The sequence below is a fragment of the Botryllus schlosseri genome, chromosome 2, assembly GCF_051294905.1.
Source record: "Botryllus schlosseri isolate E-star chromosome 2, Bs_hap1, whole genome shotgun sequence".
In the NCBI taxonomy this organism is placed as follows: domain Eukaryota; kingdom Metazoa; phylum Chordata; class Ascidiacea; order Stolidobranchia; family Styelidae; genus Botryllus; species Botryllus schlosseri.
In genome coordinates this window covers 26,800,532-26,828,452 of record NC_137237.1, presented here as the reverse complement: position 1 = coordinate 26,828,452, position 27,921 = coordinate 26,800,532, and the positions used below count along the sequence as shown (strand labels likewise).

The 27,921-nt window shown below is 39.6% G+C and overlaps 1 protein-coding gene and 1 long non-coding RNA gene across 2 annotated transcripts in view; one reads left to right on the top strand and one right to left on the bottom strand.

Moving 5' to 3' along the window:
- LOC145457130 (uncharacterized) overlaps positions 1-27,921 on the top strand; it is a 252,504-nt gene that overhangs the window by 33,452 nt on the left and 191,131 nt on the right. The window lies entirely within an intron of this gene.
- LOC145434331 (uncharacterized) lies at positions 1,110-27,921 on the bottom strand. Its single transcript, XR_013913338.1, has 3 exons — positions 26,289-27,921; positions 26,150-26,229; positions 1,110-24,811 (listed from the first exon to the last, which is right to left on the bottom strand). It is a non-coding gene; the product is annotated as an uncharacterized LOC145434331 (long non-coding RNA).

Sequence of the window (27,921 nt, the reverse complement as noted above, 5' to 3'; positions counted from 1 at the left end):
TATGCTGATTTTTGACACTGATTCAAAAAAAAACATGAGTAAAAGTAACAATCTTTTCCATGTCCATGTGTCTCTCTCCAAACCATTGGCACACCAAATGCTAAAGATTTTCGTTTTCAAATGCTTCACAGCCTCAATGTCGCTTTATTTTTCCGTCAGTGTCCTTTGCGTACCTCTTCTTTACATCGCCTAGACTCAGGTGGGTGTCTGATTTCAAAGACTACTGCAAGTCGTTTCGACGCCTTCCTATCTTTTCATTGTATCGCAGTCTTGTTGTGTTTTGAAAGGAAGAAAATATTACTAAATTGATACTGATATCAAAAACTAGGCCTTGAATACTTAGTTTTCTACATACTTATAAAAAGTTACTTTTGCTTCTACTTGAGCAGGAATTGACGCTGTTACTCCTACTTCTACTTGAGTACCTATGGCAGGGGCGGGCAACTTCTCCAGTCGGCGGGCCGGATATAGGGAAATTATGTACTTGGCGGGCCGGATTGCTGAATTGATACATTATTCGATTATTTATCCACATATACAAGGTGTAAATCGCATTAAATGAATGTATTTAACGACAGCAATGTCACTTCAAAGCCATTGCTCGCCAATAATGACGAAGACAATGTGAATTTGAGAACATCATTGTCATACAGGCGCCGCCATGTCTGCTCTCTGATCAATCAACACACGCAGCAATCACTAATTAAGATTTCAAGGCGTTCGATAAGCTCAGTACCACAAATTTACCAAGATATCGATTCATTAGGGCTAAATAGGTGAAGTGATAGCGTCGTTGTTCAACTGTGTGGCCTATTTTATCTCGATATTGAATTCATGCGTACCGCGGCTGCTACGACCTTTGAAAAGTGGCCCGCGACCCGTTTTGAGTTAGCGACCCCTGGCATAAGCGGTGTCTTACAAAAGCCTAGAAGTGTTTCGTGCTACAAGTCGGGGGCTACAGAATCAAAAATAGGAAATATCGGCCTGATGTAAATGACCATTGTAGTCGACAAACACCATGATTACCAAAAACGATATTAGGGTTATGAGTACATCGTTAATGCCGATAATCCAACTCTTCCCGTTTCGACGAACTTACGAGTAAGCTTCACACTCGCACGCTGCGCAGTGCGCATACATGTATTGTATATAATAACATACAGTCACTAAAATTTGACGTCGTAAGCAAGTGGCGGGAAATCTCGGCAGACTGTATCCGCGGGCCGCATTATCATATAAGACGGAAAACTGTCCGCGGGCCGGATCCGGCCCGCGGGCCGTATGTTGCCCCCCCCCCCTGACCTATGGTAAGTACTTTGACCAACTCTGATGACATCACAATGGTTATAGCTATGACCCAATGCCTTATGTGACTAGTAAATCAACTGGAAATTATAGAGATCTTTGCTCACATTGAATTTAGTGCTGCACCCAGTTTTTAATCTTAACATGAGTGTATTCCAAACAAAGCAACCCAGATCATATCACGTTCATGCGAGGTTGTGAACCACAACACTCAACAGCATCATCCATTATGATACGATGAAGAAATTTTCTTACGATTTTGTAGCTCTCAGATACAAGTATATTTCGTTAATCATTTTCGAAATCACAGCATAACAATCCGCTTGTTCTCGAACATAACCAGGCCATGGGTCAAAGTCTTCTATCGGCAAACAGTTATTCGAAAATCATACTTGTGCTACTAATTATTATGAGGACATGTTCTCTGTATTGGCTAAGGGTCGCAATTCATTTCATTTGTCTGTTCTTGAGTCCATCATCATCACTATGAGTGAACCTAGTCTATGCCAACAGAAAGAATTTGTCTATCATTTAAAAATCGCGCATTAACTTGTTTTGCTTCGCTATCTCCGTGCCAACGCTACAGTCCTCTCGTTTTTTCAACTTTGTATATTTTCTGTGTGACGTCATCATCAGCGATATACATTGTTGTTAAAACATAGTTATTCGCATTCTCGCATTATTGCTGACGATATCCCCTGACGAGGGTCAGCCGAAAAGCTTCGGGAATATTTATGAATATTTTATTCAAATGTGCTATTCCTGGAAACATGTTGCAAATATTGTTCGTTGGCAAATATTTCGTGCCAAGCGCGAAAACAAATTTTGACATTTGACAGATTTTGTCCAATGTTAATTTGCAATGAGAACTCAGGGATATAATGAGCAATTGTTATACAATATATTCGTAAGTCGCTACTACACCATGCATCTACTGCGACACTATTTTGTTTCAACGTGACAAAGATGGTCATGATACTATCTACTTGTTCGGCTCGGATCTACTTACATTTTCGATCAAACATTTTCGACCATGAATATTAACAAAAAATGATTGCGTTCAAATGTATTCAGGTGCAATCTTACTGAGGGTTTCTTCTTGTGACATGCGGCCAGATATCAAAAAATTTGTCGACAACTTTAATCGACCTTAGATGTCTCATTGACTTCAACAGCTATTGAAGTAAGCTACATTACGTTATTAAATTCATCAAGCAGAGTTTTTGGTTTCTATGCTTTACAACTAAAATTTACATTTTCTACATTTGCTCCTTGTATAGGTGGATAAATAGGCGATTAATGGATCTTTATTAGCCCATATCAGGCCATCCACTGGAGAAGTTGCCCGCCTCTGATTTAGCTGCATACTCACTTCGAATTTGGTTCATACACTTATCGAATCACGATTCACGTTTCCATGGATACGATTTGGGATCACTGTAACAAGTTTATGGTACCGTCGCACTGAATCAACTCAACACAATCAAGAAAGTGGAAGCTCTAGTAAATTGTTTAATTTACTATACTTCTGAAATGTACATTTCATTCATAGGTAGACTAGAACCTATCTATTCAGAAGATGTATGCGAATGCGACCGCATACACTTGTATTGGATCTTGGCTCATCGCCGATCTCGATGCATATGCGGTGTCATACGAAAAGCCCAGATACAATAAGCGAAGTCGAGGCTTCGAAGATCGACAGCAACAGACACTGACGAGGACGCTTGGGAGAGAGAGTGGAAGATGATGAATGCAGGCGTGACTAGAAGCCGTCCGGAAAAGCGGACCAGGAGTAAAAGACCTGAACGATACAAAATTCATGATCGGAAAGCAAATGATCGAATAGGCCATAAGCGCCAAAACTGTTCAATAAAAACAAAAATAAATTTGCATTGGATTCTTTGATCACGGTAATTTGCGATACGCGTTATAGTCTGGTTGGATATCTAAGCTGGTTGTCCTTCCTGTCACAGCCCAAACCATTTTCCCGAGATCAGGGCGACATTAGATTCGATTTTGCTTGCTGTTTTGCTTGCTGGCTTCCTGACGCGTGGACCAGGGGATATCGAACAGTGGGCCACAGGGGAATTTTGAGGTGGGCTACAGAACTACTCGGAACATTGTAGATTTAGTGAAAGATTACGTTATTGGCTCAGAACATATATTCATATTATCGGGTTGTACGTAGGTAGGCTTTATCAAGCTTTTCAGCCGACTCAGATTATATGTAGTGACACGCTTGTAGTCACAATTTACAAGTCGAAAATGGGAGGGAGAAACGACATCTATTGTCCGTCAGCTACGCTTATGATGAAAACCTACGGTCAACAGCAACGGAAATGATTTCGTTTATGTAATAACTGGAAGTTAATGCTGAAGTAACCAAGTATTCCTACAGGGTCATACGTCGTATGCCGTTCAGAAGGGTGTGCAATAAACTCGAACTGAAGTACATTTGATGTAGATTTACAGTACTTCTGTATTATTGTAACATAAAAATATTTATAATTGCAATTCATTATCAACTTCAAGTGTAATTAGTCGGCACCACGACTACGAATCGTATTGAATTAAGGATTTAGAGCAGTGCATAAATCCTTTGAGTGTCCGTCTATAAATGTCTGGCCTAGAAATCATTGTAGGCTACACAATGTAACAGTCGCATGAATTGTTTGTATCATTGGATTGAATGTTCTGACATCGCAACTTCAGTAGGTACAAGACATACGCACAGCTTGCATAATAAAAATTCTTTCTCCACTTCTCTGCAGTGTCCCATTAACCGAAATGACGTTAAGAATTGTTTGAAGCTGGCCCTACCACAGTTTCCCCACTATACATGAACTAAAACCCCAATCACGCAAACGGACTTCGTGCGATGCGGGAATTAGATCGTTGTGTTTCGCGACGTATGCGTGGAACAGTGGACGGCCAAAATATACACAATAGTTATACAGGCTGCCAGGGTCATAACTACCGAACCCTAGGCCCTTCCAATTGAGATGGAGGGAAGCTCAAAGGAGACCCGAAATTATTTCGTTTCGGCGATTTTGACGGGGATTTATTCAGCATGAAAACTCTCTTCGCACTTCGCGCGATTTCATGTCGCCAGAGCTCCGGGTTTCATAATGAATAGCAAGAAAATGCGCATATTTTAGAGAAATAAACGCATATGGGCGTCGGCGATAACCATTCATCGAGCAGGACTAATACTTTAGGCTAAGAGGTGGGCCACATAACATTTTTAAACCGCAAAGTTGGCCAAGGCCAAAAAAGGTTGAGAACCCCTGGCGTAGACCATAACTGCCAAAATTTACTATATTCGTACATGCGACAGAGGTACCCATTGAAAGCCGAATAAAGCCATTTATTCACCTCTTTCCTGGGCCGCGGAATTTGTATTGTGAAACACTGTCTTTCTCGAAAAGTAATACTATTACGGCTTAAAATATGACTCCGTTGCTTTGATGAGTCATTAGACCTCCGTTACCTTGACGAAGAATCGAGAATCAGATGAATCCAAAATGGTACTCTCGCACTACTGATAAGATACCGGTAAATCATAAGCGGGGCTTAAAATTGCTGCGCATGATTACACGCAATGTAAGTTCAGACATAGTAACAGTTTGCCAGTTCGGCCGAGGCCCATGGCGAAATGTCTGAACTGGTATACATCTTAAGTTCACGACAGATAATTTAGCTTTAATAATGAAATCGAGTCATATTGTTAATCGCGGTTAGTTATTTGATCTTTGCATTATCACAAAGAAGTTTGTTGACTGTTTAACGTTAACCAAACGAATTATAGCAATGTGAGTGAATGGCTTAGAATCCAGCTTATGGCATAAATCAGAGTTTCACAAAGTTTTTTGAGCATCCGCTCCCCTGGACCACGAATAAAGTGACAGTGCCCCCCCCCCACCCTCTCACCAACGCTCTCACCACGTCTAAATCATAAAACGAAAGTTGTTCTGCATTTATTACAGCTAATAATGAGACGGATGAAGCTGGTGTAGGCTATAATTATCATCATCCTCGTAATATTGAGCTTGATTTTTGTGTGTCAAGTCGGTTTCTGCTGTTAGTCAGAAACTTGGTCACGGCACTGAAAACACGTTCTATCAAATATGAGCGGGGAAGGGCAACGACGAAAAAGTCAAACCGATTCCAGTGACAGTATTTCTATTTGATTGTGTATATAGAACGATCGATTGGAGATATTGAACTTTGAGTTCAACTCAAAATTGATCTACACTTCAGCTCCTCAATCATTTCATGCTCGGAAATTTTACAAAATGTATTGATTATCCGGTAAGGATTTCCTAATTGGAATACATCCTGGAATCAAATCATCATATCCTTGTACAGTTTTCTGAGATGATTGATTCATGTTTCTCCATCAAAATCGGACATTCGAGCCGGACCGGTAGCTCATGCGAGCTTGGGAATTGAAACAGTTAACGTGTCGCTAAATTTTGACGGAATGTCACGGGCTTATCACTGAATCCGGTTTTATCATTTCTAAGAACGAATATATTGTACTCATAAGTTTTGGAAAATATGCTTGTAAAGTAGAAGCGACATCGTTTCTAGCAACTAGAACGGTGTGTCGAATGCCACAGTCGCAGCACTATTTGAAATTGATTAAAATGACGCAAGACAGTTTCTATTCAAAAGCAATCACACCTTGCAGTGAGCAATAACTGCTCAAATGCTTCGTACTTCTCACAGCACACAATGAACTACGCTTTGTAGGGAATCTGCCGACTGCTAAATTAGTCCATTGATGGGTAGGATCAACATTGTTATGTAACAACGAATTTTCCCGGTATAGCTGAATGAATAGATGGACGACCCTAAATTGCCCCGACTGAATCGATTTTGCATTTTACAGCGTATTTAGCTGCTTTATTTACCAATTGTTTCAACGCTACGCAGCAGTTGTCGTCTTAACCTACACCGCCCCCATTTGCTCTCAGTGCCCCTCTACTGCCCAATTTTATAGCCAGTGACACGCAATAGCCCATTTCATGGCCAGCGCCCCCTTTACTCTCGCGAACGCCCCCAGGGGGCGCTGGCACTGACTGTGGGAACCACTGGCTTAAATTATGACTGAGCGCAGTGATTCGAGTATTTGAATCTGATTCGAGTAGTAATCGTCTTTATTCGAGTAGTGCAGTGGAGGACGATTTTTCGAATACTGAAATGATACGCCTCTTTTCATTAGGAGTTATTTATCAACGAGAATTATAGTTTTGGTGCTTTCTCCACGACGTGGAGGCCTTGTAAACTCCATTGGTCGTATCACAGCGCGCAAACAGAAACACGTATTACAAATCTACCCGAGTCAGTAAGAATTTCATTACTGTGGCGTCGTAATTAACTAGTAGCATTTTTCCAATCGCGCAATGAAATTGGTATGGTCGAACAAATAATAAATTATCTATAAATTGCTCTATGTTCGTTGTGGACGAAAATATAGATACGTATTTGGAATTTCCACGTGATACATACAATTATATGACGACATAATTAATGTTAGCGAATACTCGACTCGAAGCTCAACACTCGATTAGAAATCGAATCACTCGGATACTCGATTTGTCCCAGGCTATGTGTGCAATCGACGTAATTTCTTTTATAGTTTATGAGAATGTATTACATATTCTGTAAAATGCACCCCAAGCTTTGATGATTGATTCATTCAGGCTAATTTTCGACAACACCCGCATGATGATTATACCTTATATGGTCGCTTCCTTTGAAAGTATTTATTCGGTTGCATCTCTAATATGATAGGGTTAAATAATTTCATCGATTTTAATTATTTTTGGTATTATTGTCTACCGCGTAATCGCAATTAATAAATGTTTGTATAACTATACAGAAGTGGTTCCCAACAGAGAACTTAAGTGAAATTCAAGGGTTTCTGGTGGGGAACAGACACACTTGCAAAATAAATACACACAGTATATACTTGCGTACGATGGCATAACACCACGATTACAGGTACCAGTTCACTGCTTTTGTGTGTATGCGTCGCTAATTTCATGTCGTTCTTTCCACAAAAACTCATTTCGAATTCTGTATAACACATATTGTGGTCACAAACACGTTTAGCACGAGCAGCATGACGTGCAAAAAAGCTTTAGTATAATTTTGTGCGATAGCGGTACACAAGAAGTCTGCAAAAACATTTTGAAGCACACTATCATTTCACCAAGCAATATTCAGTGTAAGTTGAACCGCACAGTTAGAAAAATTCGTAAATTTACACCTCTTTAAGCCGTAAGCCGTAACAAAGTCACAAAGATTGGCGCAAGGTAATTCACTGCAATGCGAGACGCAATAAGTTACGGATAGGCGATCGTAACTCGCTTTACTATGCATATCCAAAAATATTTTTTGTCTCAATCAGGGCTTTGGAGCCGGAGCCGGAGCCCGGAGCCGGAGCCCCGGAACCGTGCATTTTTACCGGAGCTGGAGCCGGAGCTTTACATAAAATTCAGCCAGAGCTGGAGCCGGAGCTGGAGCCAGTTATTCGAGGGGTAGCTCCGGCTCCGACGTATTTCATAAGATGGTATTATATATGCGACAATCTTATCAGCTGAGTTCAGATAATTCAACAGCAGGCCTTCGCGAAATTAGGAATCTTTTCCTCTTTGGCGCTACCTTCAAGTCGAAATACAAGCAATTACTACTAAATAAATACAGTCCATCCTCAAGATTACCGGACCACGATTGACCTATCGATCTCGCTTCCCATGACATGCCGCCCTATTTCTTGTCGCATTCTTTTTCTATACTATCTTCTTTACTTTCATTCAGTGTGCATGCCTCCTCTTTACATCGCCTAGGCCAAGGTGGGTGTCAGATTCCATAGACTACTCCTTGTCGCTTCGACATCTTCCTGTCTTTTCATTGTATCGCATTTTTGTGGTGTATTGAACTGATAAAATTGCTAATAAACCAATGATGATGATGATGATTTTCCGACTAACCATGTTCCTTGGGATTTAACAGCAGAGCAGTCATATGTTCAATGTTCGATTTTCATACATGAGTGCCGAACCTCGGTATGCTAAATATGCCTGTGAATATTGTGGGTATTCGGCACACCCGCAATTTCATCATCAGCACAACCTTGTTGGCCAATTTTACGGTTCGAAAATAATGATCACTATGTATTATGCGAAATGGGAGAGAGGATGAAAATGTGATTTCGTTGCACATGTAGATATGACGAGCACGAGGCCAGAAATTCCATCTCGTCGTCGCTATGAATCGGATGAGCTAATACTCGTTCTTTCGTGATAGTTCTTTAATCGGGCCGCGAAATTGGACAGTGTTATTGTGTATGCAATTATACATGCGAATTGGAATTCATTACTGCGCATGATCGCCATTCACTCCCGTGAGGATTTTCGAGCGTAAATATGGATGGCAGGAGAGTAGCCCAAAACGCAGTTACACTCAGCAAACAATTGCCGCGGTGCGAGCTACTCAATGCGATGGCAGGACCCCATGGTATTTTATGTTGGAGACAAATTACTGAATTGAATCGCGATTTCCAATTTGTAATCATCTGTTTTGTAAATTCATTCTTGATGTCTGCTTGATACTATAATATTCCCGGATTATCGCGCACTGTGACTTGCAAATGTGCATTGCGCAATGTGCTTACTGCATATAGTTTAGATCGTTATGTGCATGGCGCAGTATTTAATTCGATTATCCGATTCGTTTAAACGGGAAAATATTATCCTATATTCCGATAAACTTGATCGACACCGGATGGACTGGTAACGAGTGCACCAGTACCGAACGTCAAACCATTGGCCATTTGAACAATTTGGTACCAATCGAATTTCTATTGATAATGTAGTGATATCCGCCCATATTGCTCTTACTTCAGTAACTGTTGAATAATATTATCGCACATTTAAAGATTGAATTGAGCGGTATGACTTAATGTTAGTGAGTGCAGTGCAAGTGTTAAAACGCCCCATCAGAATTTTAATGCTGTACACAGCAATGGCATGGAGTAAAGTGCGTTCTAGTGCAACTAATATGTTATCGACAGTTATCAAGTATCCATTATGACGTCACATGCCGGCACGGCGACACCTATGTCTTCGTTGCTGCATCCGATGTTACTGACGGCTGACTGACTCCAGATTACCATAGACATCCAACCTACGGGTAAATTAGTAATCTACATAGACCAGGGGGCCAACCTTTTCGGCTAAAGGGCCACATGATATTGACGAACGAGTGCGCTGCCCACTAGCAGGCGCGTAAAATTTTCAAAGTTAATATTATTATTACTTGGGTATATTGTGGGTCGACTGTATACCGCTTGCTGGGCTCAGTTTGCAAGGACATGACTATTCAGCATCTGGACATATTGATATCGAAGATTTCCGCTAATATACGACAATCATTTTTTCCCTACATTTCATCGTCGACGATCTTTCTGCGAGCGCGAACGTGTGAAGACTTTCTCTCGTAATTGCGAGTATAGTTAGACTCAATCGGCTAAATCAGGCGTTTTTTCATTTTCAGGAGGGGGTAGGCTACAAAGAGAGAAATCGTGTGACAATTAAACACGCGGAGCGTGAAGAAAAATTTTACTTACTCTCTTAGTTTACTGTAATGTGAGACGATTCACTAAAAATATGACTGGACCCTGGATCTGCCAATACGTCGGAACTGATATTTTAGTCATCAACATCCCATGTGTCGCGGTCAGGCAATTTATATTTTTGGTTGGCCTTGCAAGTTCACAATCTGAGCAATTCAATTTCGATAATATAATAGGATTTCGATAATATAATGCGAAGCTAACTCGCGGGCTACTCAAAACCTCCTCACGGGCCACATATGGCCCGGAGACCGCGGGCTACGTCACCCTGATATAGACAGACACCTTCGATAATTTTCAGAGCCGGAGCCGGAGCTGGAGCCGGAGCAGTGGTAATAATGCGGCTCCGGAGCTGGAGCCGGAGCTATTGTATGATAGAAGAAGGCTCCGGAGCCGGAGCTGGAGCAATGCAAATTAACGGCTGCTCCTAAGCCCTGGTCTCAATGCTGTGGGGCATTTTTATGATTAGATAAAAAACGATTATTATAAACTATAATTTCCTATGCAATAGGATTACACAGACATCAGGTGTATCAATTTTAACACCGTGTGTCAGAAACTGGCCAAGATTCCGTATGTTTAATACTCCAATATCACAAATATTATGTTCATAATGACGAATTTATTCTGCTCGAAACTCTTCGACTGACTACTTAAGGAAGGAACGTCAGTAAGTACAGTCAACCAAATTAAAAATATAGACATAATTTGGTCGTGGTGACGTAATGATGGCAAGTACACAGAGAATCATGTGCAAGGGTATGGTTGTTTCAATTGGCCTTCCCCTACGAGCAGTGACGTGCGGTGAGGTTCACGGCTGGTGAGGCACGCCCCCCATCCCCCGCCCCCCCCACAAATAAAAGAGCAACAGGCACGTTAAGAGACTTGAAATGAGAATAAAATTTTCTTTGCACACTGGTAGCCGTTGCAATTTCACATTCTATAATACATGTAGGACTGGTCGCTATTGTGCCAAATGGGCATGTTTAGACAAATAATATTTACTTTCTTTTCAAGTAGGCCTTCTGGTGTAGATTATTCGAAGAGCATGAAAAAAGCATCCTCAGGTACAAATTTCATTCAGTAAAAAAACACTAGATTTGCTGAATTTCGAAAGAAAATGCACTAGGTCAAGTCAAAATACACTAGATCTAGTGTTTATGAGTGGCACCACTACCACAAACAACAACGCAGGCGTTGTAAGTATGACTATCACAATCACATACGACAATTAACGGTTAAAGGGATTGCAGTCGAACACAGCATAAAGGACACAAACAACGACAATGCAGGCTATGCAAATAGCTATCACATACCACAATTTAACGTAGCTATGGGTGCAAAATACATAACAGCTACATAATAAGTATGGGAATGTTTTGGCTTCGCATTACGCATTGGCTGGCCGTCGCTTCGATCTTATATAATTCCTACAAGACTGTTGGATTCCGAAATCGGTAGCGCATTTCACTCGGTTTCGATTGTCCAATTGTTAGCGAATAATCCATGAAGCAGTTTCGTTTGTGCCTCACCTAGTCATTGTTTCTCTACGATGGCATTGTCTGTAATAAAGGCAAAGGTCACCTTCCTTGGTGATTTTTGGGGGTTCTGGTGCTCTGACATTGTTAATAGTTAGAATTTCGGAATCAGTGTGACTATAGCATTTCATTGATTCCAGTTATTAAGAATTCCGAGCTATTTATGATGAATTGCATTGTTGCAGGTGAGGCACGACCGCCCGTGCCTCACCTGTGCCTCACCTCTCCTTTCGCGCTGTATTTTTGAATAATAATGATGCAAATTGATGATGTTGGGTGAAAAAAATGTTCCAATTTAGTTATTTATGAACATCAATGTGTAACATCAATATAATCATCGACTGATGGAGGGGTTTCACAATTTTCACCTACTCATCCAGACGACAGGTGAGGCACTGCCTCACCTGCCTCATTGGACCGCACGTCACTGCCTACGAGGAATGTGAAAAGACCGGAAGATAACGAGCAGTGATTCCCAACCGAGTCTCTTCGAGCCGCATGCGGCTCCAAGGTAGCCTTTTTGCGGCTCTGATTGGCCTCTAAAGTATAAATATGCCACAAAAATATAATAGATGACAGTTGTTGTTTGATTCTATGAATAGTTGTAGTAAATTTCTGTAAATGAATGCTAAAATGAAGGATAATAGTTCTGTCTAAAGACGTCCAAGGCCGCTTCTGAAAATCGGGAACGAGAATTATTGCAGACTAGCGTGAAACGCATGGATGAATACCCGGCAGACATGGATATATTTTGAGTTCTGCTGGTCCTAATACTCGGAAGACAAGGATATAGCTTGAGTTCTGCTGGTGAAGAGTTGATATCGACACAACTTTAATAGCATCAAACTGACGGCTCATAGTCAAGTATAAATGGCAATACGTCCTATATTTCTCAGCGTGTAATCCCCCGCAAACTTGTGCAATGAGTGTGCCAGTGTGCTAGAATGTATGAAGAGCTATAGCATAACGACAAACTAGTATTTTGCAGTGAGGATATGCATTTCAGTTTATTTTATTGTATAGCACTCGCTAATCTATACGTCTATAAATGCTAAAATACCCGATACATAATCTATAGAAGTCTGTGTGCATTACGGTTATGACTTGAAAAAATGTTGCCTGTAGCAGGTATTAATGAACATTTTGGTATAAATTAATAAAATTATAATCATTTTGTTCAAATCGAAAAAAAAATTTCCGCACAAACTAACTTCAATTTTCAACACTGGTTCAAATATAGAAAAAAAAAATTTTTAAAGGTATTCTTTGCTACTAATTTAATCTTGATATATATGTCCTTTTGCACTTCTCGTAAAGTTCATCCATCAATTTGACTTCCCTTTCTGTCATTATGTTGGTGCGAGGGACATCTACGACGGACATATCCGACTTCCAATGGGGTTTTAAGGCACTTTATGGCTGCAGGACATTCGACCGCAAAGATAGCAGCAAATAATCTTTGGTATATTCTAGAACCCGACCGATATTGGATTTTGGGTCAATACCGATAAAACCGATATCTCACATCTTGACCGATAACCCCAATACATTCAGCCGATATTTAAAAGAAGTTGGATATTATTTATATAAGCACATTTTCAAAGCTTCAGGGCATTCATTTGAACATCTTTACAGCCATTATTATACTTGAACAAGAAAAAAAACTAGAAAGGCTGCATCTGGACACCTGTAAACTGTAAGTTGTATGAAATATATCAATATTCTCAGTCTAGCGTTCAAATTTGTAGCTGAGAGTTGGATTTGCTGAAGACGTTGGATTGAAGACTCTAATATATGCTTTCAGAATCGATAATATGATGTTGGCAAACAATATATTGTGGTTCAGGAATACCCTTGCTCATCATTGCATTTTGCAGTTTCGAAACAACGCCATTCTGCCGTCCAGTATCAACAGATGCTACGGTGTCACATATGATATATGAGATTTTCAAATCGTCCTATACATCATATTCCTCTAATCGGTTTTTTAGACCGCTGAAAATATCTAGAGTTGTTCTACTTTCGCCTTTTCGAACACTCAGTTTGATTTGTGTCAGACAAATTTAAATTATACGATCTATACAGTCTACATCTAAAATCGGAATTAATAATTATTTATTAATTATTTAATTTTGACTGTAAACAAGAACAGGATAGGAATATTCCAATCTGGGCGATCACAATTTACCAAAATACTATTTTAAATCTTTCCAAATGGAATCGGGTCAGATAAATTGAAATCAGCCGATATCTATATTATATCAGGGGTGGCCAACCTGCGGCCGTAGAAGGGAATTGGTGCGGCCGTCGTCACGTAATTCAATTAGTATGTGTTGGCGGCCGTCGCCATGCGAATTGAATTTATGAATTGACTACCGAATCTTTGAGAGATTTTAATTAATCTTGGAATTTTCTTCGCATTGCGTGCGATACAATCCTAACTTCATTTTTCGATTTTAATATAGTAACGCCCTTTGCAATCTGAGCCCCACAATAGTATGTGAACAGGAGAGGAACACGATACGGTCCATATATAACTATCAACTTGGAATCGTGTGCTTCTCAGGAAAGAAATTTGTTTCTGATACGATTGGGCGATTCGCATATATTTCCACTATACTGACATTCCGACAATCCGGATGGGATGTCAACAAATAACAACATGCAAAAAATTGGCTAATAACAATTGGCCCACTGCGGGTCCAACATTATTGACAACTTTCCGTAAATTTCCGAAAGCACCTCTTCCATCAACTCTATCGATGAATCTGATCACATGGGCTGGGAAAGGATGAATGTGTGATAGTAATATGTGAAACTACTAACAATAATGACGAAATTCATTCGTGAATTTTTAAATTTTTTGCGCTTCGCGCGACCATGACGACGGATCTCAGATGTTTTTTCCATGATAACTAGTTATTTCGGTGCGTATAGTAAGCCAGTATGAATAAATAGACTCATCCGGAGATCGCTGGAGAAGGACATATACAGTTTACCTTGGTTATTTGGCGTCCAGTTAGTTCATTACGACTATCGCCTGGAGTGCGGCCGTAGGCTAAATGAGAAATCGAAATGCGGCCGTGACTAGCAAAAAGGTTGGCCACCCCTGTATTATATAGTCTGTATCTACAAAAGAAAGCCTATCCCTCATACAGTGAAAACTGTAAAATTTTTGTGCGGGATGTTTTGTTTAAACAGTCTTAACTTCTGTGAATTTTGAAATCAGGACACAAAAGTTCATCATTTGTGACTACAGGACACACACAATTTTGAAAAAAAATCTAGTCATAACCCTAATGTGCATGCTTTTGAATTAGATGGATGGTGAGATCCAGAGGTAGGCTGTAGCTACCGTTCAATTTTCGTTGTAAGTAGCCTACTCGAGTGTTTTAATGCGGCTCCATACGTATATTGAAGTTTGCAATGCGGCTCCGACATCCAAAAAGGTTGGGAACCACTGATAACGAGTATTAACTGCTTGAAAAATGCAGAAAGACCCACGGATACACCGAGGGAGTAAAAATGATGATGAAAACAACCTACCCATTGCAGTGATCAAAATAATAATCAATGAGCGTGTCACCGTAACCACAATCAGGGATAAGTGGCCCATCCTCCTGGAACATTATTGTACGTCTGGGCATTGCAGCAGACTTGCTGGCAGGATCAATGGGAAGGAATGATCTGCAGTAGCTGGTTTCTCTTTTCCAAGTACGTATCATTTGATAAACGTATATTTTGATGTCACAATGCTTCGTCACTAGATGTTGTGATCACAACTATATTTGGACTGCCATATTTTCGTGACCCAAATTCCGGACACTCATTAGCGCCCCCTAGCGAGTTTGAAAATGACGTCATACTAGCAATACTTTTGCCCGTATCGATTTTATACAGGATTGGATTTTTTTCAACATATGTCGTGAATTAACTAAACTAGGGTCGGTATTCTCATTTGGTCTGCAACAGACTTCTTCACTGGCCGGATGAAATTGTCTGGCGCGCTGGCCGTGTTTTTGACAGCCCTGCTGTACTGTTAGTTCGGTACAGATATGTGACTGAGTGTTGTAGCCAGGACCGAAAAAACACTTAAGCCGACGCCCGCTCCAAAAATAACACTGGTCTGAGGCCCATCACAGGGTAAGTGATGCAACTTCTGGTGTACTTACTTCATGCATCTGGTTTCTATGTGCATCTGGTGGTTAAAATTTTTGAATGTATTTTGTCAATAATATTTGTTCTTCCAAATATCACTGTAAAATTGATCCACTCCCAGCCCACGTGGTCAAAGTTAGCGGTAGAGCTGGTGGAGATGATGACTTTGAAATTGTAGGCAACGAAACTGTATATCGCTAAGTCATGTTCTTGTCACACGGATAAGACTGAGCCGAAATGCCGGTCACCACCAGCAGGTTGCACATCCGGTGGTTTCCAAACTTTTATGGTCGTGACTCCTTCTCCAATTAAAAAATGTTCCATGGCCCACTTCAAAATTTGTTGAGCTGATTACTATAAAAATCGTCAGGACCTTTGCCAAGACTTACTCACGGTCTGTGGTAGATCTGATTACGTTGAACATCTTCGCGATCCCCAGAAAAGGGAAAACGACCAAAAGCTTGAGAAAAACTTCGACTAAGCATCCAAACGGCCTTACCGACACTAAGATATATAGGGTTCTCTTAAAATTGCGATTACAATTAGTCTTATGACAGTAAATGATAGTTCTTTTAATTTAATTTTTTATTGTAGTTTTTGCGAGGACAGGGTTATCCGTACTAAAACCAAAATATGTGATAATTAATCGCGCGCAGCGCGAAGAAAAATTTCAAGTTGCATAAATCTTGCAAAAATAAGATATTGTTTATCTTTATTTACCAAAAAATTTTCAGTTCCCTTCATGCCTTCAAAATTCCAGACATTCAGTCATATTTCAGCATTTCCTCCCAGACGCAGTTTAAACAATGAAATTCGGACATGTTCGGCGAATTCCGGACGTGGCAACCCTAAACTATATCGCTTGTCGCCAAGAGAAGATCTTCAAATCTAATTGTATTTCAAACCTGCATAGCAAATGTTTGCTGATAGCTTGCTTTGCAGCTATCTTTATTAAATTGTAGCGGTTCTCTTCGTAGGGCGTGCACAGATGTGAAGTCATCGAATGTTCTAGCCACAGCGGCGATAATTTCAACTATATATGCGATATTCCTTGATCACAATCACACAGTGCTTCCATGGGCATTCTCGAGATAATATTATAACATTTTGATGAGCTAATGTCTCAGATGTACGGACGAATAGCAAGCAAAAAGCATCGTTATACATATACTTAGCAGCCTAAAGCAATGGTTCTCAACCTTTTTGACCTCGCAGCACCCTTTGGAAATGAAAAATGGTTCGCGACACACTTGGTTCTCAACTGGCAAACGGCACCTGAAAACTACCAGAATACATAGCAGCACCCACATTCGTACAGAAGGTTCTCTGACTAAGTACTTCTACCTTTTCGGAGCACTCAAGTATAGTATTTGCTCAACTTCAAAGAAGAAATTGCACAAATTTGACACGGGAATCATTTTTAATTCTTCCGCAGCTTTGGTCCCAAAGATCATTTTACAATTCTAGTGCAAGCCGAAGAATAACTTTCTCCGCTTCCGAGTGCGGATTTGAATTTTTAGCTATTACATCTGCGCCCAAATAACTAGCCTGCTGCGGTCTCATTGCAACTTCGGTCTGCGCTTAAATACTATATTTCATAAGATTTGTTTGAAAACAAACTCTGCCCACTACCGCATTGTCGATGTAATTAACCAACGCATCGAACAGGCCAAGGACGATCGCCACTAACGAATACGGAGGCTTAGAGGCGTTTAAGGAACCAAACGCATTTCCACGGCAGTTACGGCTCTTCTCTGCGTTCAATCGACGCATGCGCAAAACTCAATTCAACTTTAATGGTAGGCGATATGTCAAGTAAAGCGAATTCGCGGTGATTTTGATTTAACAAATGTAGGCCTACAGTACAAACTTCACATCAAGCCCGCTTTCATTATTATTGATCGTTTGCTATAGACTAGAATTATTTAGCGCATAATTTCAAAAATTTCGAATAAATCTCTCGCGGCACACTTGCGAGACGTAAATGGCACACCGATTAAGAACCAGTGGCCTATAGTAAGGGTTTCGAACCGGCAAACCTCATATTTAGGTGCAAACTGATTTTATCTCGGGTATTAAAAGTAAAATCGATTATAAAATTGCTCCAAAAACCGGAAATTACTCATTAAACCTCACTATCACATCACTTTCAAACACTACCATGCGGAGGAATATCTGCTATTACGTCACATTGTCTATGCATGATGATGAAACGTGACCCGTAGATGACTCGAGACCGAAATTTGTGACTTGGGCTTAGACACCACCTTTCCTAGCATCACTCGGAATCAGCAGACTGACTCGGTGACAAAATGAAAGTGACTCGAGTTGACCTATGTTCAACTTTACAATACGAGACTTTTGAATTAGAACACTGTGACTTGATTACAACCATGGACGTAACAGTAAGGCTGTTCAAAAATAACTTTTTTTTCGGATTTAAGTGATTCACTGATTACAATTTCAGGTTACTCTATAAAACGCTGCACACCAAATTTTGTTCAATTCTAACAAGTATAAGCAGCCGTAGAGTTAATTTAAATTTTTAATTAATCAGGAATAATTTAAGATAAAGATTTCAAATTTTTCTTTCTTATGGTCATCCGGTTTCAGCTGACTGGGGCGACATGTATTGACCAGTAAAGACACAATATGGTAAACAGACCTGAGGAAACTCACTAGTAACCCGGAGTTGTTAGCGCATTGGGGAACATAAATTCATCCGTTTTCCGAACACCATTATCCGTTTACCAACCAGTTACCAAAGTCGACGAGGGGTGTTTAATTCAGACATTTTGATTCTGGACATCACAGACCTATCGAAGCTTATTGTCCAATTTTCCAAAACATACATTTCGGTGTACAAGGGCATACTGCATGTGGTTAACCGATGATATTGATGTGATACGACTGATGCGGGTATACTCTGAAACCAGTAGTCCGTGTATATTTCCATCACTGTTCGTTGTAATCTATTTCAAACTGTCGTCAATACAACAAATACCAAATTGCCAGGTGTGTTTGTCAGATTTCCAAATGAAAATGGTTTCGTTACTCTAGGAAAAGCTAGATGGCCAAGTGAAAAATGTATTGTTACACTGGGTAAACGCCAGATCGCCAAAGGAAAATGATATTTTACCCAGGTAAACGACGGACCGCCAAGTGAAAATGATTTGTTGCCGAGGGAAAAAATATATTTCCGAGTGAAAATGGTTTGTTGCTCAGGGAAAAAATATATTTCCAAGTGAAAAAGTTTGTTACCCAGGGAAAAAATATATTTCCAAGTGAAAATGGTTTCTTACTCAGGGAAAAAAGATATTTCCAAGTGAACATGGTTTGTTGCTCGGGGGGAAAATGTATTTCCAAGTCGAAATGTATTGTCACTCTGGGTAAACGTCAGAAATCCAAAGGAAAATGATATGTTTACTCAGGTAAACGACGGACTACCAAGTGAAAGTGGTGATTTTACATAGGTAAACGTCGTGGGTTCGGTGTCATTGGTCTTGTTAAATGTAGCTGTCGAGTTGTACAATATACTTGTCGTGAATATACAATTACGAAGGGGGAGAATGAATTTGCTATTATGAGTGCCAGAAGGTTGTTGTATGTAGATTTGACAGTAACCCTATCATTCGCATATGACAAACACAATCATGACCGTGAATACATGTAACTAACTTTTTCGGTCTCGATCAACCCAAAAGAGATGATTCGTTTTTTGAAACCGTAGCGAAGACCACATGTAAATCTATGCGATAGACTTCTATCTCCTTACATTCAGTCGCATCGTGTCCATTTTAATACGAACCCCGCATGTATGACATGCACACAGTAACACCGTAAACAGAAGTCGATTATTTTGATTAATAAAAATATTTCTTGACTACATCGGAATGTCTATGTTGTAGAAAGTAAATACTTTTATGGTGTTGTGTGTTTAATGAAAGCGATTGGTTACAAGTATGTTTTGGGAAAATAAAATGTATTTTTCTGTATGTGGCAGTTTGTGAGGAAATGAAAATATATCCGTGGTTTTAATTGGATTGTGACTGCGATGTTTTAATGTACGCTTCAACATGGAGACTTGACGCTGAACAACAACTCGATTCACTAAACAATTTGTCACTGGTGTGCAAAGGGTTAGGAAAATTTTAATACAGCTCCATCTACTGGTTGTTTTGTTGTGAGGACAATCACGTGATGACTCAGCACTTCTCGTTAGCAAATTAGATTGATCTGTGTGAAAGATGTAGGGGCCGTGACTAGAAAACATATGTACTCTGTTGTTGGAGTAGCTGATTTATTGTTATGACATTGACAGAACCCTCGGGAAGTGAGTATGCTTTTCTTTCACGAAAGTTTACGTGGCTCGTTGTAATAGATTTGTGTTAACTACACTCGGATAGCTACCGCAATTGTGCTGGACTTACACATGGTATTCGCAAACTGTACACATACAAACTTTGTGTAAACAACTCTGATGTTTCTGTTCGTACTAGTTCTTTGTTGAACTATTTGATTATTAAGATACATGAACATCCATTCAGACAATAAAGTTCTTGAGGTATCGAAACAGTTTGAAAGCACCACCAATCATTGTACAGGTTGTTAGCATGGGAATATCGAGTATTTTCGTGTAACATGAATATATTTCATATGCCTTCGGTAAGAAATGAGTTATGTGGGATAATAATTAGTGTCCTACAGTAAAACTTGTTGTGTTTGATTGCGTACTTTTTTATCATTGTTTGTTGTTGAAAGACGGATGGGTTTACATTTAAATATAGTAAGCAGAACTACTCAAGTAATAAATTTTACTCGTTTGAAAATCAACCCGTTCGAGAATACCGATCAATGGAGTAACAGTATCAATATGACTGGTATATTATTTTTCGAGATATGCAACCAATCTTCTAAGCATAACTTGTCAAAAATTTATCATGTCATAGAAAAGTCGGTTGTTACGAATTCGAAAGAAATGTACTTCGATTATCACGATGATGGAAATTAAGATCAACGCGGTATTTCGGAGGTGGATGTGCATCGTTTGGTATGTTCATCAATCACTAAATGTCGGTTAGTTAAGCGACCCATTTACAAGTTGACCGAAATCTTGATTTACAAATGACAGCTTGATGATGTAAAGCTCAACCACTCCAATGTGTTCATTGCAAAGTATTTGACACAAACAAAATATCGAATGGAGACCTCGGTTTCATTTCCGAGCGAGTGAAAATTGTTTTCTGCTGGATATATATGATTTACATTTAGGAAAACGATCTACACCGATTAAGCGACGCTGTTTAATATCCGATGAGTGAGTGTAATTTCTTAGGGATTGATTTAGCGAGTTAATTGTCGGTGATTCAATCACATACAAGTGAGGTCTTTTAGTGACTGTAATTATATCTACTTTGACGAATGACAATAGGAAGATTTCTAATTTCTCTGATCGTGTGTGTGTGTTTTACAAATAATTCTAGTACGCCTAGCTATAGGACACATTTAGCAAACGGCATGCGAATTGTTTTTGTGATTACAACGACTTTCGTAGTCTGGTTAGATGATGACAATTATTTTAGGCGGTTCAAATCGGTATCACTAGTATGAACGACAATACAAACAGATTTATGTAGATTTCAATGTAGGACATATTTCGATTTTAATACCGCTATGAGTTTTGTATATTACCCAAGTCTAGTAGAATAGGATGCACCCAATTGAAGATATTCCAGATCGCTTCTGTGGTGATCAAAGCCTTGAAGTGTAACCTTGTAATGATTTTACATTTAGCGCCTACGACAGAGAGTGTGGATGTAATTGAGTATTGGTCGCGCGCTTCGAACGACGCTCGATATCCAAAAGTGATATTTTAACACTCTGTAAAGTGCATATGTTTCAATTCCTGTCACAACTCCGATAACAAATTGTATCAATTGCTGGATTCAATAGTAACGACATGAAATTATGATATACTGACTCTGTACGTGGTCGTTTCAATTAGCCGTCACGAATTCGACCAATAAAGCATTTTGCGTCGGGTGTTCAATGTTTTAATAACGAAATTGTTGTTTCATCTTTAGTCTTGGTCACTGGAAACAATTACATTTGTAAAAATATTTTCTGATATCCGTAATGCACAGAGTGATTTGTACCAACATGGAATATCTTTCAAATCAAGAACATTTCGCACATGTAAGCCTAGTTTTACAAATCAACATGTTAATGACAATGTTTCTGAAAAGTTTGTTGATATCGTAATAACTTTCAACACAACCCCGGTCTAATTACGTCATAATTTAATAATCAAGTCGTGATCGACTATTACAAAATCTCGTATGTCAAACCAACGTGTTAATAAGAATGTTTACAACATGATAACTTTCAATGTAACACCGGTGTTCGATCGTAAGAAATGAATTCTTAACTACGTTGGTCAGACATTCAAATATCATATACTCAAAACATATGTTAATCTCAAGTTGTGCGCACCGAGTAGTAATTACTTTAGGTTACAGAATAGCAACGACTTTTACAGTTGAATAAAAAAATACGAGTTGGCGGACTATGAATACAACCGAACTTGCTATGGATTTTGGATTGTGGTGATTACTCGCGTAGTCTTGTCTACTTTTCATAAGGATACTGTTGAGTTGGTTGGGTAAGTTACAAACGGATTGACTTGACAAGGTTTTTGTATTCTACTCTTTTGTGTATGGCAAGATGTTAAAATGTTGAGATGTCATAGTGATAGTATTTCTCAAACTATCTTTGCCAAACGGAAAGTCCGATCGCGAATATAGTTGTAATATTTCATTACTCAAATCAATATGCGTATAATTTCGAAATGTGACTGGGTGAAAGTTGGTAGTTATGTTTGTCAATCTATTTTAATTCAGACTATGTCAAAGTCGAGATATTTCATTTTGGATTACCCAAATTTACCTTTAGTACATCCCGCGAATGGATTCCGACGCCGCACTATAACATTCTTAATAATAAGGTCTCAAGGATTCTCAATCAACAATACCTGGATTTTTTGGTAATGCTAGAGTTGACAAATGATAAGTTGCGTGGTTTTGTTAAGCGTTTGATTTCTCAGTAATAAATACAATTATTGTATGTGCATACTTGTTATTCTTGATTCTTGTTTAGTTAGTTGGTATTGATTCTATAGGTATGAAACAGCAGCGAGGAATGTGTGAATAATTCGATGCGATTGAAGTTGGAGTCAGCAATATTCAAGTTACGTTCGAATCAACTGATCGCGGTAAATGGATTTCTCAAAGGATTAGAGTTGTACCGGATCAACACATTCAAATACGAATCAACTTGGTTTGTGTAGTGAGTTTCATTTCAAGTTGACAAATTGACACATTGATTGAATATTCTCATGATTCGCATCACGCAACCAAAGTCAACGTGAAACATATAGCGATCGCGAAAAGTATCAAATCTTGGATATTCAAGTCACCGTCTGCGACGGTTCTGTTATTCGGTGCTTATTACTTAATAGGTAATATTCTTATTATATCAGACTCGTGAAATCCAGTTCTGCACCAAACTACCAACATATTACATTGTAGCGATTGCGATGTATGTAACCACAAGTCACGAGAGATGGTTATGTCTTATAGGTGTTATCTTGTGAGCGATCGTAGGATTTTAGAATTATTTCGCACCTTTTTGAATAAGCGTACGCTTCACAAAGGATCAGGGTTAGAGTAGAAATAAGTGATAATTTGTCGCTATTCAAGTTACCGACACTGGCGGTCTGTTATTCGTTACTTATTAAATCTTTACGAGTGAAATCAAGTTCTGTGACAAACTGCTTACGAAAATTTCACCGCGTGAGCGATCGATTGCCTGTAACACGAAGCTGCGAAAGATGGTTATGTCCGAGACATTATCTTGTCAGCGCTCGCGGGGTTTTGCAAACTATTTCACACCTATTTGGAGTGTTAGTATGTGAACGCGGCTATTGTTGGTATTGGAATCACCGTCTACGCCGGCTCTCTGGTAAACTAATTACCAAATATTACCTTGCTAGTGATTCCTAGATTCTGCAAACTATTTTCACACCTTTTTTTTGTTGAAAGTACGACATTCCACCCGCTGCCTATACCCGAAAGTACGAATCATCGCCGCGTCCATAAGAATAACGATATATCATTGTCGTACTCGCCGTAATTTGGAATATACACATTAACTAAGGACCAATCACATGACTATTTACTTGATACATATTCAACACGAAGTACGACATACCAACAACGAAGCCGCGTGCGACCGTTCCCTATGCTGAAAACGGTTACCGTGCGACCACAAAACACAATAGCCGCTTGCCACCCCCGCCATAAGACACAAGAGCCGCTTGCGACCCCCGCCATAAGAATAACAATATATCATTGTCGCACTCACCGTAAACGTTGGGATTGCTTCAAATTGGTCATACATAATAATTTGTGATATACACAATAACTAAGAACCAATCACGTGACTGTTTACTTGATACATATTCATCACCGTGCCGCCGCCGCCTATACCCACAACGTTAGTCAAATCATCTCTACCTGAAAGGTCACCATGTCACCGCGCCTATACCCGAAAAGGTAACCATGCCACCACGAGTTTTCACGGCACCGTGCCACCGCAGCCTATACCCGAAAAGGTAACCATGCGACCCCCGCCATAAGACACAATGGCACCGTGCGACCGCACCCATAAGAGATAAGGGTCACCGTGCCACCACGAGTTTTCACGGCACCGTGCCGCCGCGCCCATAAGAGCCCCTGCCAGGTCACGATCGATCTACTACACTACTCTCGCCCATCCCAAAAGTCACCACTGCATACTATTGACAGTTTTAGCAATTATGCTACTCAACTACTGCACTGTGTAAAATTGTTGTTGTTGAAGAAGAAGAAAGAAAGAACTTCAAAACGAAATAAAGAACAAAAGTTGAATACACCATCGACATAATACTCAAATAAAGAAATTATAAAAAAAAATTGCGCGAAAATATATAAATAAAGACAACATTGGCCGAGGACTGACCTGTTGTATCTGCACAGCAGAGGAAAATGGCCAGATGTTCGTAGCGGGAGTTGAACCTCGCACTTTTAGCACTTGGTCACCCTTCGCCAAGCGGTTTCTCCCGGAGCTACGAATTTTTTTAAAGTGAGTAAAATTGTAGGACCGAAACTTATTCAACTTGGGCAAATTTAAATAGGTAGCTGTTATTGCCTCTACGAAACTAAACCGCATGCTTTCTATCATGTAATAGAGCTGATCTGACTGTAATAGACATGCGTTGTGGTAGAAGTAGTATTTTAGTGTGACGTCAATATACAGTGTACACATTGTAGGCAGCAGCATAGATTTATTTTAACGCAAACCGATACCGTTCACAGTTTATTTTGGCGTGCTCGAGCTTGACACATGTGCATTTAAAGAGAGAATTGAATAGTATATTCATATTGAAATGAACCCGAATATTTTCGGCTGACACTCGTCACGGGTAATCGTCAGCAACTAGTTGAGAATAGTTCCTGACGATTACCCCTGACGAGTGTCAGCCGAAAATATTCGGGTTCATTTCAATATGAATATACTATTCAATTGTATATTGAAGTTCTGTACCTCCAAGAAGCTCTTTAAAGAGAGAAATGACAGTAAAAAAAATCGCTTGTCGCTATTTCCCAAAATTCATCAAGGAAACCAAGGACTCCCAAATGCTTAATCAAGGACTCCCAAGGGATCCTTGGACCCCGGGATGAGAACCACTGCCATAGAAAGTGGTAGTATGACGTTCCAAAAATTCAGCTGATTTTAAGTATTGTTCATCCGCTTTGCACAATAAACTGACGGCTTCCAAAACACTACGTTGCGTCACGCTATTTCAATTACGCCGGAGAAACAGATACTGCACCTCGTGAGTACTGCAAATTGATAATATACTTTTCGAAGTCCTGATATATATCGTAGATCGCAATAGAAATCTGACTGCAGTCAGCATCGCCGAAAATCAACAGAAATATCATAATCTTTACTAGATATCGGCACGAATATTTGCTACATGAGCTATTGATCAGACATGGGATGATTACTTCATGAATGCAATCGATTGCGATTACGATTACGATTACAGCAACATCAGGAAGTAGTCGATTACGATTACATTGGAAAAGTAATCACGATAACTCACGATTACATTTATTTTGCTTCTTAGAACTAATCTTTGAAGATGTATTAGAAGAAAATATAAGGATTGCGATGAGATAACAATTTTCTTTACAAAAGATGCGTCATTTGATTGTTACATCATAATGTACTCATTGCCCAACGTTATGGGGGACGATTTATCGCACCCAACGATTTGCATTCTTGCCAGGTCCGTAACTGCCGCACCCAAACTGCCCAACAGGGTGGAAGCGAGCCCGAAGGGGACTCAAAAGTAAACCAACATAAATTTTAAAGTATTTTCGAAAGATTTAATTACCTCGAAAATTTTCTTTGAGCTTCGCGATTTAAATACTTAAAGTCTTTAAATACCTTGATTTTGAAATGCATGCCTCTTCCCTTCAAGAAAAAAAGCATGCATAATTTATAGGAATAAGCATTTCGGTACCAGTAATTACCACGCCACGACACACCAAAAGACATGCAGTTTCGGCTAACATGCGACTCCACGAAGTGTGCTATTAAAGAAATACCTTGACCGAAATAGTCCTGTCCTTCAAATCTGAGCCCACAAAGAAAATGCCACCCTGGGCACCCACAGAGGAGTAAAGAATACAATATCTTTTGATTATATAACATACCGGAGGTCACGAATTTACAACAAACAATGAAGTAAATATAACAACATACCAGATGTTATAATTATGAATTACGTGCCCCGAGGTATACAAGTAAATCTGACCATCGGGGGCTGATATAGGATTAAAAATCAACAGTAATATAATAGTGCAAATACCAACATTATCGACGAAATTCAATATTCAACTTGAAAATTGACCACCCTGGGGACCCAAGACCAACGATTGATGTTAGGGCGAATTGCTGTTTTGGTCCTGATTCTAGCTACAATCCACGCTAATATTGGTATATAAGCGGGTGGCTATGGCGACAGGTCCAAATGTTGAGTTAAGAATTGTGAAAAAACGATTGGCGCCCGTTTCAAGTAGAGTCGTATGAGAATAAGCTAAAGTGAATATAAAATTTTGCGTTCAACTTACTACAGATACTGCAAGCTGCCGGTACGAGAAACGGCAAATAAAGGCTCGGTTATGATACATATAAGCAGCTGTTGATTTTTTAAGCTTCGTTGTGGGAACCGTACCGTATTATTCGACGGGTACAAAATTTTAAATCGTTGTTCGGTGAACGTACGACGTACGTACGTACTATACATAGGTCTACTACTGGTCAACCATCAACGATCAGACTGCGTTTCACTCAGTATAACCAAACTTCAAAAAATGACATAAGCTACTATATGAAACTATACGCTGAGTGGTAATTAATATCCTCCTGCGAGGTAGTGGCGTCCGGAGCTGGAGTGATATAGCCTACGGCACGGCGGGTGTTCTTACAATCACAATACGATGTACAATGTGTACTTCGAATATCCATTTACCATGTGTGGCCTGGATACTTTTGACGCAATGACGAGCAAAACTAATACTTCTGACGTAATAATGAGCAGTGGCGTTTGAAACTTGAACGTTTGTGCTATCTGATCACTAATCTGGTATAATTTAATATATCTTCCTTGTTCACGAATGTTCAGTTTATGTCATAGTCATTGTACAAATAGAAAGTAATCGTTCTTTCACAAAGAAATCGATTAAATATAGGAAGTAGTCGATTACGATTACGATTACTTCGGAATTTTTTTCGAATGTAATCAATTGCGATTACGATTACTTGAAAATGCTGTAATCCTCGTAATCGATTACGATTACTAATCGCGATTACCCCATGTCTGCAGTCATGATGCATTCGATAACATTCGGGCGGCAATTATTTGCTATGCACAGTGATGTCTGCATAGTCGACCATACTAGGAGCAACCTGTTGCTACGGCGCTGTTACAACTAATTTGTCCAACTGGACATAATGTTACCTGCGTTCTGTAATTTTACGCCCTATGAGTTTGAACAGCTATCGGTTACGATGAAGACGATCGCTGTACAACACTGAAACGAGGCTGACATCACAATCTAGAAAGATAGTCTACCGTACAAAGGCTTTGCTAATAAACCCGCC